Source organism: Peromyscus eremicus, chromosome 7 (genome assembly GCF_949786415.1).
Source record: "Peromyscus eremicus chromosome 7, PerEre_H2_v1, whole genome shotgun sequence".
In the NCBI taxonomy this organism is placed as follows: Eukaryota; Metazoa; Chordata; class Mammalia; order Rodentia; family Cricetidae; genus Peromyscus; species Peromyscus eremicus.
Genome location: NC_081422.1, coordinates 46,653,726 through 46,670,608, shown reverse-complemented (window position 1 = coordinate 46,670,608; position 16,883 = coordinate 46,653,726). Strand labels below are relative to the sequence as shown.

The following is a 16,883-nucleotide window of genomic DNA, read 5'->3' as shown; positions in this document are numbered from 1 at the left end:
TGTTTTCCTATTCATAGTCATTAAAGTCAGTATTACTAAACATCTCTCAATATTAGCTTTTAGAAAACGTTTCTTTTCTGTCCTTGAATATTGTTTTTTAGATATTTCTGTTTTTGTTTTTCTTCCTCTGTCTAAATTGCTACAGCTTAAAAATTAGTGTATGTTACCAGCTTAGTGTTGATTGTGAGTTTCAAAAGTAAAAAGTGTTGGCATTCACCAATTCTGGAATCTTAATCAAATAGCCTATTTTTATATGAAAAGAACTTAGGAAAACTCAGTTCTTCTAGAAGATAAAACTCTATTCTATAGTTGGATAACAAATCAAAGGTATACTTTTCAGTTCTGTGCTCCATTCAAGAAATGTAATTCAAACATAATTCTTTAGGAACTGAGGGAAAAATGAGAGGAAAACATTTTATTCAAGTGAATTTGATGCCCTAAAGTTTAGAGTGAATCTAAATTCAGTCACTCTAGTTAAGTGCCCACAATATTCACTGCATTTAAGGATGAAAAGACACAAAAAAACCTAAGATCTTCAAGAGCTTAGAGCTTCATCTATTGTGTATCAAAAGGAGATCTTGGAGATACCTTGCCAAGAGAAGCTGTTGGAAATTTTTTTTCTAGCAGTGTTTTCAGTGTCAGTACAATGCAAACTACATATTATTTTAAATGTCTTAGCACTTATACTAAGACATTTAAAATAACATATAGTCAATTTTTAAAGTTACTAATAAGACAGTTAGCATTATTTTTGTGATAATGAGTTTTTAGAATGTGGTACAGTTATATCTCATCCTGGAATTGCTGTATTTTACTACTCAGTAGCACATGTGGCTATTGACTGCCATAGTAGGTAGTCATTTTAAAATGTCACATATCCATACCCACCTCAAATTCAAGGCATAGCTTGGACATTCATTCATAAGAACTGTTTATTTGACAGTGATCTATACTGAAATCTTAAAACAGCTGTTTCCTGTAGATCATATAAAGTTTGAAGAGGACTAGTATGTACCTTCTATGCGGCTCTTTCAGATGGAGGCAACAGGATCTTTCATTTATCAGCAAATTAGATTTACAGGATCTAAACTACTTACCGCAGCTATACATTATTCAAAACCAAATGTGCCTGACTTCAGTGGGTACACCCTTCATCATATAGTAGAAGAGGAAATGTGGCAAAGGTTCTAACTAAATCTTACAAGGCTTTAATGGAGCTGGGGATATAGTTCAGTGGTAGTACACTTGCCTAGGATGTATAATTCTATGAGTTAATCCCTAACAATGCAATAAAACCTTAAATGCTTTGCAATCCAAAGATAATCAAGGGTTTTTAATAGAAGAATGTTTTACATCAACTTGTCACTTTTGTGTAGCAAGTAGGAGATAATTTTAATGCGAACAACACATTCTATTGATTAAGAGAACCTTGACAAGTACCATAGAGGTATAAAGCATACACATGACTTTGAGAAGTGTTTCAGTAAGAACCCCTCTGCTGTTTGATCCTTTCCAAATTTGGTTACAGAATGATAGTTTTTCCTATAATAACCCAAAAGTACCAAATGATTACCTTGGTGATAATATATATAGTTCCAAAAGTCGTGAAGAAAGTAGTAAGGACAGTTGAAGATCCTTTAGGGGAACACCTGTTGTCATGGCCATATGCCAGAATTACCAGAGCCACCTTCAATCCCCACCCTCAGGAAGCAGACACAGGCAGATCTCTGTGAGTTTGAGGCAGCCCCTAAGTTCCAGGGCTACACGGAGAAACCCTGTCTCGAAAAACTAACAAAACAAACAAAAGAACATCTTCTAGTGTTCTAGACCTACAGAGCTTGATTCAGTCAAGTGAAGGAAAGCCCAAATACCTATCATTTTTGGCACTGATATTTTGATGGGTAGACATTGTTGAGAATCAACAACATTAAAAAAATATTGATATCTAGTGGGCAGCGCAAAGAAGGAAGGGCTGGCCCAGAGTTGGTAATGTGAAAGACACTGTTAGAAAAATTTGTAGTGCTATAAAAATCAAGAGGCAAAAAAGTATGTCATCAAACAAAAAGAAGAGGAAGGCTTTTAAGAGAGAATATCCTGTGTTGTACCAAAACAAAACAAAACAAGTCACAGGACATCACAGCCAGGAAATTGTCTTTAAGAATCCCATAAGGTATTGAAGATAGAAGCCTAACTGCTGAACGTTAAGAAATTGATCTAGACTGTTACTCTAGAACAGTGGTTCTCAACCTATAGATCATGACCTCTTTAGGGGTCAAATGAGCCTTTCACAGGGGTTGCATATCAGATATTTACATTACAATTCATAACAGTAACAAAATTATAGTTATGAAGTAGCAACAAAATAATTTTATGTTGGAGGTCACCACAACATGAGAAGTATTAAAGGGTGGCAGCATTAGGAAGGCTGAGACTCACTGGTATTAAGGGGTGGCAGCATTAGGAAGGCTAAGACTCACTGGTATTAAAGGGTGGCAGCATTAGGAAGGTTGAGACTCACTGGTATTAAGGGGTGGCAGCATTAGGAAGGTTGAGACTCACTGGTATTAAAGGGTGGCAGCATTAGGAAGGCTGAGACTCACTGGTATTAAGGGGTGGCAGCATTAGGAAGGCTGAGACTCACTGGTATTAAGGGGTGGCAGCATTAGGAAGGCTGAGACTCACTGGTATTAAGGGGTGGCAGCATTAGGAAGGCTGAGACTCACTGGTATTAAAGGGTGGCAGCATTAGGAAGGTTGAGAACCATTGCTCTAGAAGGTTAACACAAGAAGAGAAGGGCAAGGAGGAAAAGTTGGGGAAGGATTTTGTTGAGTTTAATCTGACATGTTGAGCATTACCTAGAGAAAAGCTTTAATGTAAGACACATGGCATAGTTAAAACATTTCAAACAATCATTTTTATATAATTATACAAACAAACATCTGCCCACACCTAATTTGGGCACCATTCTGTAGCCCTTGCTATAAAAATGGGGCCATGCAGATCCATTTCTTTTCTTCCTCACATATTTTAATCTGACACCTAAACTGAAGTGCTTCAGGCATTCAGGAGAGAACAAGTTGACAGAAAATTATTATTGTAGCAGTATTATTCTGTCAGTCACAATAAGACATTTTACCATGTCTGTAATTTTGAAAGTACCAGAATTCATGAAAATTTACAGGGAACTTATACATTCTGCCATTTATAAGTTCTACCTACAGTTACAAAGTCACTTATAAATACATATTTACTTCAGGTCCAAAATTTTTCTGTAACAAAAATACAGAGAGATTGCCTCCATTTCACACTGCATAAATAGTATATGCCTTCACTTTTAAAATTCATTTTCATTTCATGCCAAGCTTAGTAAACCTGTTTTGTATCTACTATATCTGCACATATAATAGATTATATGTGATAAGTAAATATGGAACTAGTTTAGAATAAATCTTATTTTGCTATCTTTCTTATTTCCAGACAGATTCTATAAATAAGAAAATGTATTTCATTCTCAGTTAAATGCTAACCACAGACTTGATATACCCAGTCATATTTATATGCAAATTTTAAGTAGGCGAGCAGTACTATTTTTATTCAAAATATAAAATGGGATGAGGATTGAACACAGGACCTGATGCATGCTAGGCAAACTACCACTAAAATTCCCCCAGCTGTGTTGTGGGCTTTTACAATACTTAGTTCTCTGGGGCTGGGGAGATGGCTCAGCAGTTAAGAGCACTGGCTGCTTTTCCAGAGGTCCTGAATTCAATTCCCAGCAACCACATGGTGGCTCACAATCATCAGTAATGGGATCTGGCACCCTCTTCTGGCGTGCAGACAGAACACTCAACACGTAAAAAAATGAATTAATTAAAAGAAAAGCTGAGCCGGGCGGTGGTGGCGCACGCCTTTAATCCCAGCACTCGGGAGGCAGAGCCAGGCGGATCTCTGTGAGTTCGAGGCCAGCCTGGGCTACCAAGTGAGTTCCAGGAAAGGCGCAAAGCTACACAGAGAAACCCTGTTTCGAAAAACCAAAAAAAAAAAAAAAAAAAGAAAAGCTGAAAATTTTTAAAAAAATTAGAAGACAATACCTAGTTCTCTATGTAATAGTCTTCTCTTTCCTCCAGTTGGTTAAAGTCTCAGCCTGCTTTCAGATTCTTAAAGGGAGAATTCTTATTTTACATTATTGTTTATCAGGATGAGAGATGTTTGTTACCAATGCTTAATGTGTCATAGACAGTCAATAAATTACAGGTACTCTTACCTTAACCAATCTCTCAATCGAGAATATAGTAACAAATGAGAATTTGGGCTGGGGCTGTAGCTTACTGGTAGAGAACTTGACTCCCATGAATGAGGCCCTAGGTTCAATTTGAAATAGTGTGTGTGTGTGTGTGTGTGTGTGTGTGTGTGTGTGTGTGTGTGAGAGAGAGAGAGAGAGGGAGAGGGAGAGAGAGAGAGAGAGAGAGAGAGAGAGAGAGAGAGAGGAGAAACAAAATCTTAAACAGTTATCCTGGTTTTATTTTTATTCATGAACCATTTTTTGAGAATTTCATGCATAAGTACACTATATTTACATAATTTTTACCCCTCCCTCTCCCCTCCAACTCCTTCCATTTTTCCCCAGCCACATCCCCCTCTCAACTTCATATTCTCTTCTTCTATAATTATTATTGTTTTATACATACTTACATGTGTATATACACACATGTGCATGCACAGTCTGAGTCTAAATATTATTACCCTCTGTACATGAGTTTAGGGATGACCACTTAAGTAACCTATCAGGGAGCTTGTTCCTGAAGAAAACTGTTTTTCTCTCCCTCAGAGGCCATTGACAGCCTATAGCTCTTCTGCTAGGAGTGTGGCCTCCTGAAAATTTTTCCCATCTATGTTCACATGCCATCTTTATGGTCTTGTGCAGTTCATAGCCATAGTAACTTAATCGTCCACTTTGTTCTTAGAAACTGTGATTGATATGTTTTAATAATTGCACTGATTTCAGTCATCATGCCTCCAATGACAGTTTCCATAGTGCCGTAAAGGAGTCTCCAGAATATATATAACATGGGTCCAAAAAAATATAGAGCTTTTCTGTTGCCTTAGGGAACATGCTGCCTCTTTGAGCTTAGTTAATGGTTTTCTTCTTGGTGGTGATGATAGTTGATGTTAGTGTTGTTTTTGTAATGTGTTACAATGATAAGAATTGAATAAAGTTTGTTGAATGCACAGTTTGCCACAGACTGACAGATGAATACTCAGTTAGCCTACCGCAATTTGATAGCTACTTCACTACCAACCAGGTATAGGATCACCAAGGACCGAGAATGCAAAACTAGAAGGGTGAGCTATTTTTAGAGAAATACCTGAACTTTCCTGTAAAGTGATGGGAACCAAAGAACTGCTTGCTTTTGAGTACGGAGCAGAATAAAATTTCTATTTAGTAGAGAGCTAGCTAGTCTGAGAAGCTCTGACAAATGGCTGCAGCTAATATCAACTCTTTTTTAAAATGAGCTAAATTATTTCATATATTACTCATTTAGCAAACAGGCCTCTTTCCTTAGTAGTAATATTTCATAGTTATAAAGTTTATACTCCATTTACAGTTATGGAAACAAAACACAATATTTGCCATAATTGCTGGAATTCTTGTTATGATTACTATTTCTTCAAAATCTGTGATTTCATTAAATTTGGGATAGCTCAGCAGTGGAATATAAAATTGGTCTTTCTCCATATGTTCCCATTAGTTTAAATTAATGTATTTCCTTAAATCCAGTTATTTTACATTTTTTCAGTTTTCGATGACTTGTCATGTTGTTAAGAAAGTACATGAGCTATCAGGGGTAAGAATTAGCTGTTGGGACCCCAAAATGTTTTATTTCTTTAGTATGCTTGTAGGGCCTAATCATCTGACATTCAAATAAACTAAATCTCTACAGTCTACTTGAGTCTCTTCCAGATTTTATATAAAATAAGAATGACAAATAAGAAAAAGGAAAAAAACAACAAGAGGGCTGGAGAGATGGCTCAGCCATTAAAGGATAGGCTCACAACCAAAAATAAAAGAAAAAACCAAGAGCCTTGTCATTACTGCCACAAAACACGGTAGCACACATTTTCCTGTTACATATTAGAAAGGAAGCTGGGATACCTGTTCTCTTTTTGATATGACCTAACAATTATAGCCCTGCCCCATCACTGCAAGTCTTCTGTCTTGGTCAGTAAACTTAGGTTTCTGGGTTGGGTGAAATCTCCTGACTGGTAGGTAGACCAGAAGTCCTTAGTACATGTTTGTGCCAAGTATCAGGATCAATATTTTGTTGGCTAATATATTCACATAACTTCTTTTTGCCATAGGCTCTGTCTTGTATCACCTCTGTTAGTATTGATGAACCACTAGATGACTCTTATCCATGAAAGAGTGCTATAATAGATTGGCTTTTAGGAAAGATGATTCTCTAGGGAAGTTTAGAGAATGTATTTGAGAACTAAAACTGGAGATAAGAATATGGACGTAGCTGTGGATGACTGGAGAAGAAGATGCACTGATAATATCAATGCTTTTATATGCCAATGAAAAGACACAAAACAGAAAAATAATCCAACTATTTGCTTAACAGTTTATGTTCTACCTCCTGCAAAGACTCCTGTTGGGAAGCAATTGGTATTAGTACAAAGCTGGCATGTAGAAAAGTACTCCAAGTGAATCATCAAGGTAGTTCTCCTAAAGTTTGAACAGAAATCAGAAGCAGGGTTTTAATGTAAATACAGAACAATGGTATGCAGAAATCGTGATGACTTTCCTTGGTATGAAAACAGTGATCCAAGCCATGCACTCAGAAAATGCATGCAGATTTGAGCAATTTGTACACTTGGGATTGAAACTTCTGAGTCGTTTTTTTTTTTTTTACATACAAAATTTCTTAATTTGGATCTTTTTTTTTCCCCCCAGAGCTGAGGGCTGAACCCAGGGCCTTGCACTTGTTAGGCAAGTGCTCTACCACTGAGCTAAATCCCCAACCCAAATACAAAATTTCTTATGTGTGTAATCTGCTCTATGAAATTACATAAACTTGAGAACTCTTAAATTTCAGCAGTGAACACTATTTTGCCCAAGTTAAAATTCACCTTTAGTGGTGGGTTAGTTGTTTTTTTCCTGTTGCCTGTTTACCATTTAAGTATAGCACTGACTTACAGTTATTAAAATCCTAATGCTTTGATTAGACTGAAGGAGAAACTAACTGGCTGGAGTTCATTCAGATATGTTTTGGCTTCCTCAAAAAACCTGTATCAAAATCATGTAAAATAGACTTTCCTGATCCACTGGAGTGGCCACTAGCGGCTCTGGCTATTTATCTGAAAATATGTCTAGTTAGAATTGAGAAGCCAAAGTGTGAAACATATACACATTTTCAAAGCTCATTACAAAATATATGTAAATTATTTCAATGACATTTATATTGATTATATGTTGATATGATTATATGTTAACTGATACACATAATAAATTTGATTTCAAGTGATTTCACTTTTCTAATATTCTGTGCTAGGTCACTTAAAGTTACATATATGATTCTCATATTTCTGTTGGACAGCCTCTCAGTAGAATGCTAAGTCCAACTTGCTACATGAGTTCCAGGGCAGTATAATTTCCCTCAGGTATATCACTGGTATTACTTGCAAGTTAGCTGACAGTGCCCTATTTCTCTTTCTGCTTCTTTAGAGTATAGAAAGAATCCAAAGTGGGATGTGTTTTTATTATTTAATTGTACCAGTGTAGATTTTGATTGAGACAAAGCCTAATTTTATCCCAGGATACCCTGTCACTTTAAGTACATAATTCTAATTGTCATTGATATCACACACTTTGAGAGAGCAGTGGCAATAATCTCTCCTATTGCCTTACATGTGTTTATTTAAACCATAACCTAAAAAATAGCAAACTAGTTAAGTTAATTACAGATATTCACATAAGTAGCATTACTGATGACAATAACTGAAAACGTGGCTAGCGTCCATATTTTCTACTTTTACTAATGCACATATTAATTTTTCCTTAGCAGATATGTTTCCTTTGTCATCTTTAGACCCGTGGCCCATTCAGATCTAGACTAGCAAGATGTGCTTCCATGTTAATCTTCCTCAGATCATGGACCTTGTAAGATAAAGAACGTCTTCCTCCTCTTCCTCTATCTTCCAAATCTCAGCACTACCTCTCTTGCTGTGTTCATAATCAATTTTGGTTGAATGTTTTCATTTTCGTAAATCAGTGATCTTTCAAACTTTTCTTTTCCCTGAAAGCAATATAGTCTTGCAAAAATTGCTTGAAAGCAAAGTGGGATTCTGTTTGACTTGGGGCATGTATGTGGGGCTTTGTTGCCCACTGCGAAAATGACCTTGCCCCTCTCCCCAAAAGAGCCTCTCTGCCCTCCTGTGGAGTTTTGGCTGGAACACAACTTGTAACCCTGATTTAAGTGACCTGTAACAGCAGGGTTTACTGTCCTGCAGTGATGGGTAGTGGTAGCAGCCCAAGAATGAGGCTGAGATCCACAGTGATTTGCTGCTGTTGGGAAAGAGATCAGAGACAGTGCTGTGGGGTAGCCATAGGAGTGACAGCAGGCGAGCCTAGATAAGAAAACACATGCTTATTAACCTCAGTCCTGCGGGACAAAGGCTCCAGATGCTTTCAAGTCCACAACATGAAATTAATTGTAGGTTTTCGAGTACAATGTGATTTAACTGGACTACAAAAACAGAAAATAAAATGTTCTGCATTTCTGTGTTGAAGGTGTTAGTAATTCTCGCTACCTAAGACATAGCATAAATAAAAATACATTTTCTTCTAAAAATTATTAAACATTGAAGTTTTTAAGACATTTTTAGGTTGCTTTAAAATTAAAATCTATTTTTATATATCTAAGATGGTTCATGCATAAGGCAAAAACTTGAAAAATAAAATGAATTTAAATATTTGGAGAACACCTAGGCTTTACCTAAATACTTTAGTGTTCCTCAAATATTTAATATTATTATATTACTATTACTCTGTGAACTCTTAATTTTCTGTAGTATAGATTTAAACAAAAAGGGCTTGAATACTAGAGATTGGAACATGGTTCATAATCATTAAAAAGTATTCTTCATCCTGTCTGTCTTTCATTCTAGACACTTTGCTGACACTCTCCTATGTAGGGTATCATGATGGGTAGTTTGGGATGAAGATCCATCAAGTCTTAGGCATTTCCTATATCCATACTTCATCTTCTAGGAAAAATATCATATAAAGACCCATTTTAGAATTTAGTAAATGTGTAGGTCAAGTATTGTTGTTGTTTTAATAAAGAAATAGAGGATTGCAGGAAAACAGTGGTTTTGTTCTTGAGTCCTCTAAGTACATTGCTCATTTTGAGGGTTTCTTTTGAAAATTAGAACTGTTTAGTGACGTCCCCAGCCCAAGATATGTAAGAATCATTATACTGTAGGGTGAGACTGAAGCTTAATAGTCTTTCCCCCATTCTAAACCAAGTGTCCTTTTCTAGACACTGAGGAAGGACTAGGGCTCTTAAGAAACTGAGGGAACTAATTTTTGTTAAAGCCTTCAATTTGCTGAACACTCAGACAGGCTTTCTATATATATTACTGTTTTTGAGTCTCACAATCATACAAGGTTTTTAATATGAGAAATTGAGGTTCAGAATAAGAATTTGCCCAAGACCTATAGAAAAGTGGTCTAAAAACAGACATATCTAATTCCAGAGAATCGATATTTTCACCATATTAGCTTACTCTTGAAAAATCTGTCCTATTTTAAGTATTAAAACATGCCATTCTGGGTACAATTTTTATAATTGGGTTGTAGATGTTATACAAATTATTTTTAAGACTAACTTTCCTTTAATCATATAGTTAATATATTTATGCAATAAGTATAAATATATTTTATAAATTTTATGTAATAAAAAGTCACCTCTAATTTCTAAGGTTCATTACAAGCATTATAATACAAACTGTAGTGAAATGAAATTTTAAGGAAATAAAAGGGTAATTGAAAAGTAGCACCTGTGTTCTTTCTTGCCCTTGGCTGCCATATAAATCATTAAGAAGAAGCAGTCCCCTTAATAAATGACTTTACTCCTATTTTAGATTCTCCATCATTTACTGCTTGTGTCTCCCATTGGATGATGACAGTTACAGTTCTAAAATAAGCTTTCTTTTCTTTGGGCTAGCCTAGTTAATGTTATAACTGAAGATAATATGATATAGGGAATTGCATTTACTAGGTAAGGCAGACCAGGGTTGGTTTATCGTCTCCCTTTTCTGAATCACAAAAATTATAATTCAATAAGTGGTTCACTGAATCTTTCTCTATATAAAAAAAAAAAACTACCTTTATAATCCATTAAGCCTCAGAGGTAGTTTAATGGCATTAATAAGCAAGTATACCTTAATTCTCTAGTGGTAATTATGATATAAATTATTATAAATAAGTTTTGACTTCTTATGAAATTGCCTCCATGTTGAAGACAGAAAAATAAAATAGATGTGTTTTTCAGATATATTGCAGTGGTAAATATAAACAAATTACAGATAATCCTTTTACATCTATGAGAAAAAGTGATCTCACAGAGTAATTAAAAAGTAGTAAAAGTCTTAAAGAATACATTTATTAGTCAAGATAATTTGTATCCGTCTTATCTCCTGCTGATTTCCAATTTACTAAGAATAGGGAGTTGCATATGCCTGAAACTATGATTGCCCTTGTGGAAGTAATAAGACTCAAATTAGCCAACCCAATACTCAATGGTCCCTGTCATAGCTTCATCTATAAATTAATTTCACCTTTCTTTCCTGAGCAAGGTCTATAATATATTCTAGTATATTTGCTTAGGAAGTCTCATTGACCCTTATAAAAGAGTGGCTCACTTTCCATGTGATATTATTGTTACCATTAATGTAGGAAAGCAGCCTGTGTTCTTCACAGTCTGTCCCATGGCATGGAAGACTATCAGTATTCACTGCCATTGAAATGGGCACATAGTCAGCAGGTCAGGTGACTTGTCTCCCAGAAGCTTCAGAATGTGGAAGCTCTTGCTTGACACGGCAGGTGGCAGGTGTGTTTCCCACAGGGTCATGGCCTCGAGACACAAGAGAGGAGCATGAGAAGTCTTCTGACAGGACTTAGTTACTCCATGACCTCAGAAGACAGAACAGGCAGAAGGCTATCAAAAGAAATTGACCAGTTATTCCTCTTATTGCAAAACATTGCCTTCAGTTTTCACAAGAAAGACAGGGAAAGTTGAAGGCAAACCCCACAGGCAAGCATGTGGTGGTTTTCTTCCCAGCCTTGAGGTGCCACAATTACACCTATGTTGTTGCTTTACTCATTTGCCAGTTGCTTTCTGCCTGCTTCCTGAGGGTACAAGCATTGGAAGAAGGCAGGGGAGCTTTAGAATTGAGTTTCAGCCTGTGCCCTCCTCAGTCTCTCCCAGCATTCCTTTTCCCAGGCTTCTTATCAACTTGGCCTACTGACTTTGTATTAAAAGTCTCCTCTTACTTGATAGTGGCCCTAGAAGAAGGTTTGCTCCCCGGTTGTGTGTGTTTCTCTTGGGGTGTTCATGGGGGATGCTGAGGAGGATCAAACCAGGGCTTCACATGCACTAGGCTACCCACTGAGCACCATCTATTTCCCGAGCATCCCCTAGGCAGACTTTTAACTGATAGGCAAGGTTGCAACTTAAGTCACCTTACCTTCTCTATCGCTCTCCATATTTTCCCACTGCTCTTACTTAGGTTTGAGTTTCCAGTAACATGGTTGCCCCAGAGTATAAACGAGTCAGAGTCTGTTTCAGTCTGCTCCTAACACCGTCCTCAGTTATTTGAAACAATTCCCAGTGGACCACTGGTAAAGCTCAGTGAGGGACTGAGCAGCCTTAGTAGGGCTTCTTCTGCATCACCTCCTTCAGAAGGATTTCATGAGCTGCTGCCAGGATGAGGGCAGCCAGAGCTGTTGGAGGAGATAGCTTCCTGAAACCATGGCATAGTTATGAAGAGGGTATCCTTTATCCCCGCCTTGCTTGTTTCGCTGGTCAGGCAGTTACCAAATGTAGTATCTTCATGCATAGGGCTGTAAGCTGAAAACATGCCACAAAGCACCTTGGTGAGTTTTTACAGGTTTTTCCAGAGCTCTAGAAACTAACTTTTAAGATGAGTCATGTCAACTGAGAAACGAGGCCTGTGAACTCTTTATGTACCTGGTGTTCCAGATAGTTCTGACTCTTTATAAAGACATTTGAGAGCCTTGGCCTACTCTACTGTTGTTCTCTTGATTCTACTCCCTATTACCTCCGTTTGCCTCATTATGAGACCTAGAAAAGGGGTGCATGGATAGATATGTGCATTGCCTATAGAATGTGTGGATAACTAGCCCTTCAAAGGGGAGAATTGTAACCATATCAGATTAATCTAACACAGATTCATTTTCCAAAAATCTCCTAAGCTGAACATTCAAAACACAGCTAGAAAAAGAAGAAATGAAGAGGAAGGAATGTGGAGTTTGACACTGTGGATTGGAATCTGTTCTAGAATTAAAGATGCAGGTTGGCATGTGGATTCCTGGTAACTTGGACAAGAGGACCCAGGAGTCAGAACACCAAACAAGCCTACCTGGAGCCCCAGTGACTCCAATGTCTTCTTTCTTTTTGAGACGGAGTCTTTCGGTAGCTCTGGCTATCCTGGATCTCAGTGTGTAGATCAGGCTATCCTTGAACTCACGGGGATCAGCCTGCCTTTGCTTCATGAGTATTGATGGGGATTAAAGGTATACCATCATTCTAGGTTCTCACTCAATCTCTGTGGCCGCCTAGATCATCGTTTTTATTCCCTGAGAAATACAATAAGTTCCAGAAATACAAACAATGCTTTTTGTTTTCAATGGAATTTATCTAAGAACCTCTGTAAATATACTAATTTATTTGCCTCAAATGAGCTCTGGTCACTGTAAAGTAGGATTCTCAAGTATACCAACTCCAAGCACAACAGAATACAATAAGCCTCCTGTTTATAAGAATGAGACCTGGGCTTCTCATACCAACCATCAACAATTGCTGAGTCCAATAGGACCTTCAAGCTCTCACCCATTTTGCTCCACAGAAACTTAGTACTTACAGTAAGGGTTTGGAATTTTCCCTGGAAATCCAATCCTACTAATCCAAAATAGTTGGGGAGGGAGGCTCTTAGTAAATAAATATTTATGGTCTCTTACTTAATCCAAGATGACTCTAAATCCTCCAACACACTCATCTACCATGAGGTTTGCATAAGAGATGTCAACTATACTTATTATTACAGTATTAAAATAAAAAGAAATTGATACGTAAAGGAGCATGTTTAATTATAAATACAGGATCAGCTTTTTTTTATTGAGTGTGAAGACACTCTGAATGCATGCATAGAGTTCATAAACGCTTGCAAAGCTATAGTAAATTGTCTGCTCTTTGTATGTAGAATTAGAAGTGTAGTGCTTTTTAGTAGTCAGTGAACAGTTGATTTGTCTCTATTGCTACAGTATGCTTTTAGATCCCACTTTTTCAGACTTACTCTGTCTTCTCCTTCAGTATCCCCTCAGCTGCTCCTTGTATCTATTACATGTGAGAGGTCATACCTTGCTCCATGCCTCAGTAAAGAGAAACCTAGTTCAGTGTCCCCCACACTCTCCTCACTGTCCAAGTCCCATCTGCAGTTTGGAGCCACCTGGTGGTTTTCTGTTCAGACTCATGTATTATTAGGGATGATTCTGAGACTTGGTGGCTGATGGGGACTTCTATCCAAGGCCATTTTGTCGATCTGTGAGTAAGTATTCATTTTTAATACTGTATTTTCATTCTTCGAGAATTTCCTACAATATATTTTGCCACACCTAGCACTAGTCCAGGGATGGACCTGCCGAGGGGCAGCAAGACGGTGAAGGAAAGACAAACACAGAAAGGTTGGGTTGGGTGGACTCTACTCCATTCTGATGGAGAAACCATAGCACCAGGAAGCTCAGCATGTTGGTTACAGAGTTAAACAGAGAGGGAGGGTTATTGCATACAGCTGAACAGGAGGTGGAATTATTACACACAGATAAACAGGAGGCAGAGTTTATTGAGGACAGCTGCATCATTGAGCTAACCTTGGTAGGAGCAGTCTCTGGAGGGGAGCAGTCTTCAGGCTGTAAATGTCTGGGCAAGGGAGCTTTGTAGACGTTTTTTATGTACACTATCAGTATGAACACTCGGATATCCCAGCACACCACCACTACCAAGGAAGGCCCTCCTATTTCCCATGGGGCTGAGGCTGTGGGATCCTTGGCATGCTGTGCCCACATCAGCAGCACACATTCCTCAGGATTTAACTCACTCAGGGCTTTCTCCGCGTGATACATATTTTTATTATATTCACTCCTCTCCCCCGAGGCTCACCCTTATCTCCTTACCCCCTCCCAGATCCTTGTCCTCTTGTTTTTAGTAACCCAGTGAGTCTACTTTGTGCTTCTCATAGACTCACAAGTGTGGAGTCATCCACTGGAGTATGGTTGACCTACAAAGGGCCACACCCGTGAAGGAAACCGACTTTCTGCCATAAGGAAGCAGTCAGCTGTCTGCAGCTCCTTAGGGCTGGGGACTCATGTGCCCTTCCCTCCTCCCATCCCTCCTCTAGGCTAGAATGTTGACTGGCTTGTGCAGACAGACACAGCTACTGTGAGTCCATGAGTCCTATCATGTTCAGAAGACCCCGTTTTGTTCTGGTCTTCCCCAGTCCTCTGGCTGTCTCGACCTTTTCTCCCCATCTTCCACAATGGTCCCTAATTCTTAGGATGAAGGAGGGTATAGGTATCCTATTTGTATCTGAGCACTCCACTGACAACATTCATTTTCTGACCTGATCAGTTGGAGGTTGGATCAGAAAGTCTTGGATACTCAGAACTTACCCTGCACTTGCCTTTTATTTTTTTCCATCCCCTTTCAAAGGCAGGAACATTGGCTTATGTCTATTTGAAATCTAAAACTAGTTAGATGGAAGTCAGTGGCTAACTGCATTAAATTCAGCTTTGGATTGCTATAGGGTTTTACTGTACCTGGATGTAGAATTACTATGTCTTAGAGAAACTACGCCCTCAACTTTGTAGTATTGCCAAATTGTTCTCCCAAATAGTTACATCAGTTTACACTCCAACCTGTAATGTATGAGTTCCTATTTTCACACATTCTTGGCAACATCTGGTGTTTGCAGATTTTATTTTTACCCATCTGATGGGTGTGAAGTAGTGTCTCATTTTGGCTTTAATTTGCATTTTTAACATTGAGCATTTCGTGTTTATTGGTCATTTGGTTCCCTCTTCTGTGAAGTGACTTGGCTGTTGATGTAGCTCCCATGTGTTCTTGCAAAGATGTTCTCTTAGTTAATCTTTGCAGGGTTATATGTGTCCATTAGATCAGCATTCAAACGGTTGTTCCTTTCTTCTGTGTCTCTTAAGTGGCAATTAGTATGAGTATGGATTTGCTCATTTCTTCTAGTACTCCTGGGTTCTTCTGCCTTACTAATCCCGAGACAGAATCTAGAAGTATTGTAGTTTCCTATGTATGTGTCTCTTTGTAATAGCTTTGTAAATCCTTAAGAATGTTTTTCCTATAAGTATATTTTTTCCTAGAATTAATAGAGTAATGCCAGTTTTCTTTGATTTATAGTATGCCTCATAGAAGTTAAGAAGAAGTTCAAGTACAAATAGTAGAAAACTTCACTGTACTTACTTAAGCATGTGGAGAATCGTTTTTTTCTCAGAGAACACGGTTGGATGTGTGTGCACTGCTCAGAAGTGCAGACTCTGTAACTTCGCCCTTTCTGTGGCCAGCCTTTGCCCTCTATCCTGCTTTCTCCCTCAGAAGCTTAGGGATGGGGAGCAGAGGGAAGTGAGACAGACAGCCTTGATTAGCCCAGCTAGGTTTGTGGCCTCCAGTCTCCTGCCCTGGCACCTCTAGAATTTAAATAGTCTGCTGTTTATACATAGTTTATGAAAGTTCTTTATTAATGATCTTACTTTCTAGAGTGAGTGTGACAATTATCCTCTCTCAGCAAATGAAGCACCAGAAGGAAAAACTTATGCAGGCCTGTACTAAGAGCTGGAAGACGCAATGACATTGTTGACTCTCATTGCCAGAGAATACAGTTTACTAGCAAAGCATAATACAAACAGATCTCCAACTAGTAAATCAAAGTAACACTGTAGTTAAGGTTTACCAAGTAGGGTGTATTTAGGAGTCCTTGTTGTATATAGTCTCTCCAGAGATAACTTGAGATTTTCCTAGTTTTTTGGGTTTTTGTTTGTTTTGTTTTGTTTTCAGAAGAAAGATGAGATTTCAGTCAGTATTTCCCATGAAACCTAATATCACAGTGTACCTTTTGCTGCCCAGCAGCCTGTCTTACTTAGGAAATGTGACCTCAGATTCTTCCTTCTCCCATCCTCTGAACATTTCAGTGCATCTGATTTCGCCTCTAGCCTTGTCCTGGACCATTAACATAGGCCATGGACTATAAGCAGTCTGCACTTGCACTTTCAGCCTTCAACATCTTCAAAGCAAGTAGATTTTATTTCTGTTTTATACTAAATTGATTTCCATATGTTAGAAGTTTCGGTGCTTCCAACTAGGACAGTATATAATATCTGGTACGTGTTAAAAGTTAGCAAAACATTTACCTATATTATTTTATTATGCCCTCTTTGTTCCAAGAAGAAAAAAAACATGAGAAATGATAGAAAACATATGAGAAATGAAGCCTACAATGTTCATCCGGGAAAAAAAGGCGACATTTAATCTTGTCTGACACAGTGGTATTGAGCAGAA

The 16,883-nt window shown here is 37.9% G+C and overlaps 1 protein-coding gene across 2 annotated transcripts in view; it reads left to right on the top strand.

The window, feature by feature from the left end:
* The window catches only part of Zc3h12c (zinc finger CCCH-type containing 12C), a 61,002-nt gene that overhangs the window by 25,628 nt on the left and 18,491 nt on the right, over positions 1 to 16,883 (top strand). The gene's annotated exons all lie outside the window — the stretch shown is intronic.